This window comes from Sceloporus occidentalis, unplaced genomic scaffold (genome assembly GCF_023333645.1).
Source record: "Sceloporus occidentalis isolate IW3139 unplaced genomic scaffold, rSceOcc1.0.p SCAF_3, whole genome shotgun sequence".
NCBI lineage: Eukaryota > Metazoa > Chordata > Lepidosauria > Squamata > Phrynosomatidae > Sceloporus > Sceloporus occidentalis.
The window spans coordinates 204,468,248-204,473,855 of record NW_028316983.1 but is presented as its reverse complement, the minus strand read 5'-3'; positions in this window follow the sequence as shown (position 1 = coordinate 204,473,855).

Genomic DNA, 5,608 nt, shown 5'->3' with positions numbered 1-5,608 from the left:
GATTGCATTAGCTGTTTTTTGTGCATTTTTTGAAACATATTCCAAGTGTGCAGTTCTATTACCCGTGGCCTGAAGCACAATTCCCAAATATCTGAATGTCTTAACTTGTTCAATAGTTTCTTTTCCCAGTTTCCAATTTCTTTTTCTGGGTTGCTTGGAGAAGGTAATGATTTTAGTTTTAGAACAATTTATTGTTAATCTTTCTTCACTACAATAAGTGGTTAGCGACCTCAGAGCTCTTCTTAATCCGATGGGAGTCAGAGATAATATGACAACATCATCGGCATAAAGAAGTAGATTTACATGTCTATTTGTTATTTTGGGAGGGTGGAAGGAGATCTTATTCAAGTGGGGAACTAAGGAATTTATATAATAATTGAACAGAATAGGGGCTAGAACACATCCTTGTCTAACTCCGATCTTAACTTGGATTTCTTTGGACATATGGCCTGCTGAACTACATCTCACTTTCAGCCGATTATCCTCATGCAATTTAATAAGCAGGAGAAGAAGCCGTTTGTCGATTGAACTATTCATAAGTTTTTCCCACAATCTAGATCTGGGAACAGTATCAAAGGCAGCTTTAAAGTCTACGAAAGCTGCATGAAGCGAGATGCCCATTTTGGAATATTTTTCTATCAGATGTTGTAACAATAATACATGATCAATCGTTGATCGTCCTGCTCTAAATCCTGCTTGTTCTTCGTTCAAGATGTTCTCTGACTCAAGCCAATCCATTAATTTAGTTTGTAGGTGTTTAGCATACATTTTGCTAATTTGGCTCAGCAAGCTGATTGGTCTGAAATTTGATGGATCACTCCTTTTACCCCCCTCTCTCTCTCCCTCTCTCTCTCTCCCTCTCTCTATCTCCCTCTCTCTCTCTCTCCCTCCCTCCCTCTCTCTCTCTCCCTCCCTCTATCCCTCTCTCTCTCTATCCCTCTCTCTCTCTCTCTCTCTATCTATCTATCTATCTATCTATCTATCTATCTATCTCCCTCCCTCTCTCTCCCTCTCTCTCTCTCCCTCTCTCTCTCTCTATCTCTCTCTCTATCTCCCCCCTCTCTATCTCCCTCCCTCCCTCCCTCTCTCTCTCCCTCTCTCTCTCTCTCTATCTCCCCCCTCTCTCTCCCTCTCTCTCTCTCCCTCTCTCTCTCTCCCTCTCTCTATCTCCCTCTCTCTCTCTCTCCCTCCCTCCCTCTCTCTCTCTCCCTCCCTCTATCCCTCTCTCTCTCTATCCCTCTCTATCTATCTATCTATCTATCTATCTATCTATCTATCTATCTCTCTATCTATCTCCCTCCCTCTCTCTCCCTCTCTCTCTCTCCCTCTCTCTCTCTCTATCTCTCTCTCTATCTCCCCCCTCTCTATCTCCCTCCCTCCCTCCCTCTCTCTCTCTCTCTCTCTCTCTCTCTCATTTTTTATTTTTATTTTTATTTACCTTAGGCCTTTGCTGAGGCCTTCAAAGCCTGCCTTGCATGCAGGCAGTGCCCTGGCCTACTATAGGCCAAGTTTAGGGGGCCTGATGCCCACAAACGCCGGCTTCCAAAGGGCTCCGGAGGCCTTTGGAAGCCGGCAGCCAGGGAGGCACCCCCGCGCTGGCTTCCAAAGGGCTCCGGAGGCCTTTGGAAGCTGGCAGGACAACCAGGTAAGTGCTCTTACCGGCGTACAAGATGCCCCCCCCAACTTTTGACCCCGTTTTAGAGGGTCAGAAAGTAGTCTTGTACGCCGGAAAATACGGTATTTCAATTTCCTCATTATCTAGGTGGAATTTAAGAAGATCCTCCATGGTCATTATTTTTGTTTCTTTAAGTCCAGCAGCAAGCCTGCCTTTGCACTTTTGTCTTTGACTTTCCTTAGTAATTGTTCCAAGTCTATGATGTTTTTCACTAGTAGTATGGTGTCACCCGCATACCTTAGACTATGGACGTTTCTGCCTCCTATCTTCACTTCTCCTTCTTCTGTGTCCAAGTCTACTCTTCATATGATAGTTCCTATGTAGAAATTAAACAAGTGGGGTGATATGATGTGGCCTTGCCTGACCCCTTTGCCAATTGGGAACCATTCTGTTTTTCCATATTCTGTCCTGACAGTAGCCTTTCATCTGGATTATCAAATGTAGAGGCAGTCCCATGTCTTTAAGAGTCAATCATAGTTTTTCATGATCTGTCATACAGCTATACTGAATTCAGTGGTCCTACCCCTTGATTCCTGGCATGCAGAGTTATATTTGATGGAATACTATATCATAACTATAGGAACGAAGTGTCTTAGTGGTTAAGATGCTTACTCTTGATGATCGCAAGGTCAGCAGGTCAGCAGTTCAAGACAAAGTGAGCTCCCATCACTTGTCACAGCTTCTGACAACCTAGCAGTTTGAAAGCATGTAAAATGCAAGTAGACAAATAGGTATCACTTTGGTGGGAAGGCAACAGTGTTCCGTGTGACAGAGTATAGTCATGCTGGTCACATGACCCCAGAGTTGTCTTTGACAATGCTGGCTCCCTCGGTTTAGGAACAGAGATGAGCACACCCTTTACAATTGGATATGGCTTGACAACCTTGCCAAAAAGGAAACCTTTACTTTGTTACTATATCATAACTGTGCATTAACAATTCAGTTCTTTAAGATTATTAAGAAATTTCGTGTATTTTGCAGAATTTTCTTTCCAAAGACAGGAAAACATAAGATGGAAAACACACTTGTAAATTCAGTCTAATATTATAATTTCTGCACACCCATTGACAAAAGATCAGTTGCTTACTGTTGTGATTAGATCTTACTCAATGCCAAATGCAGAAAGAAAGAATTAAATAGCTCAATAAATTATTGACAATATTTTTGATGGATGCATCACACCACTAGATATCACATTACATGTTAGTCTCTTATAATATCCGGTTTATATTAATAATGTGGTTTATCAAACATAATTTCTGGTGCATGGTAACACTAGCCTTTAAAATATTGATGTGAAATAGTTGAGTTAGTTATTGGAGGAGTAAAATGGGCTCATTCTATTGACCATGTGGTATGGTCCCATCTGTGACAACTGCTCTTTCTCATTCCTCTTGTAGCCATTTTGGTGCCTGCAGAGCAGCTGGGGCATTTGCTTTCTGTGGAGAAAACGCACGTGCCTTCAACAGGCCAAGACCCCTTGCTGTTCTGTGTTTCCCAACCGTGTCATTCAACTAGCAAACAAAACTGCGAGAGGTTCCAGCTCTAGTCTCATAAAGCAATGTAATTTACTCACTTGGAGACTATTCTCTTATTAAATAAAAATAGGGCAATAAAGTAGACAATAGTACGTGGACATTTCTCATATGTCATATGACTCCCCAAATAGCGAAAAATTTCTCTAAGCTTAACATAAAGACAGAAGTGCTCTTCACAGGTTATTTGTCTCAGAAAAACAATGAAGTTAGGATGTGAATATAGGATAGTGACATGGAGTCTACTAATGGAAAGGTTTTCTGTAAAAACAACCAAATCACTTCTTGTGGAAATCTACCATTGCCATTAATTCATTCCAGATTTAGAGGTGTTTGGGGATATCATTTCTCTTTCATAATCCTTGGTTGCCATGAGGATTGTACAGGTGTGGGTTTACTCTGAGAAATGTGTATAGGGCTGGATCCAGAAAAACATTATTAGAGACAAACTGAGGGATTTTACTGACCTCTTTTCCCTTTAGCAACTATCCAGATCTATTGAAATACCCTTTAATTTTGATTACAGTTTTCATTAGTAAACTGAAAAAAGATATTTTTCTGCTTTAGGCAAAATCCACCCCCACCCTCTCCCCCAAATAAATGTTTGTTGTTAACCATCAAGTTCACTTTGACTTATGGCAACCTCATGGATGAGAGACCTTCAAGTCACCCTGAGTCAACCTCAAGTCTTGCAGACTCAGGGCTGTGCCTTCCTTGGCTGCATGTGCACTGAAGAAATAAAATCTGCTCTGGTGCCACAACAAACTACAATTTGCAGGATTCCTTAGGATTGAGCTGTGGCAGTTAAAGTGGTGTCAAACTGGATTATTTCTGTAGTGCGGATGCAGCCCTTGATTGAGTCCATCCATCTAGAATGTGGTCTTCCTATTTTCCTATTGCCTTCTACCTTATTAAGCATTATTGTCTTTCTAGTGAGTCATGTCTTCTCATGATTGACTTATGATGGCCCAAAGGTGAAGTTATCATGGGGTTTTCTGGGACGGAGAGTGTGTGATTTGTCCAAGGTCACCTCTAGGACCCATTTATTTGTCTTTTTAGCAGTCCATGGCATTCATAGAACTTTTCTCCAACATCACATTTCAGATGAGTTGATTCTCTTCCTTTCTTAATCATGAGATGCATCTTAATGAAGCCAAATCAGAGTGAGGGCAATGCCATCTGCTAGTATTCCAGAAGAGGAAAAAAGGCACCTTTTAGCAATAGTTAGGGTGATTGTTGCTGAACATGATGTAATCACAGCCGAAAAGAAAAAAAAAGAAAAGAAAAAAAGAAAAGAAAAAAGGATCTCTTATGTCTAAACCTCAGTTCTGAGATGGGAGGGAACAGTTCTGTGAAGATATTTCAACTCAGTTTTACTTTGGACACTTGACTGCAATTGATTGCTTTCCCCCATTGTTACTCACTGGACTACCATACATTTCTGAAAGTTGACAGAATGATTCTATAAGATGAATATATATACCGTTTCTCATTTGATTTCAGACTTTGGGACTCTGAAAAGCAGGAGTTTCTTGATTTTCCTCTTTTTAGTTTCCTTCTTATTTGTGGTGTGTGTGTGTGTGTGTGTGTGTGGTGTGCTGTGCTGTTGGGGTGTGTTGGTGAAGGTCAGGTAGGAAATGGGATGTCTGGGCCTATTTCTTTCTCTGGCCCAGCAGTCAGAGGGCAACTGATCTCATTCTGAAAAAAATTGCTTTCCACAGCTGAGGAATAATTGTAGTTTGAGCCAAATTATTATTAAATAATAATGAAGCCATTCCCAATAGCTGGAAGAATTACAGGAGATCCAAATGTACTAAGCCACTGCTTGCCAAAGTCGTAGACACTAGAGATTGCTATGGGAAATGGTTTTTAGGCTTTGCTGGTTCCACATAACGCATAAAGTACTACTGAAATCCAGCCATGCCTTCTGCATTTTGTAAGAGCAACTAAAGTTTGACTTGACTTAAGGGCACTAGGCATACACATACATGCACAGGCACATAGAACATCTGTGTGACATTCCTCATGACTGACATCTCATTTACATCGGGGCCCTGGTGGCGCAGTGGTTAAATGCCTATACTGCAGCCACTCACTCACAAACTGCAAGGTTCTGAGTTCAATACCAGCCAAGGGCTCAAGCTTGACTCAGGCTTGCATCCTTCCAAGGTCGCTAAAATGAATACCCAGCTTGTTGGGGGTAATCCGCTTAGAGAGTGTTTATGTGCCCTGATAAGTGGTATAGAAATGTACTTGTTATTGCTATTACACAATTATTCCAGTTTTTTGTGCTATTATTCCAGTTTTACTGTCAGGATTCCATTCTATAGGATCCTGGGGTTTGTAGTATAGTGAGACACTGGAATGCTCTGGTTGAGAATTTTAAATGCCCCTCCCT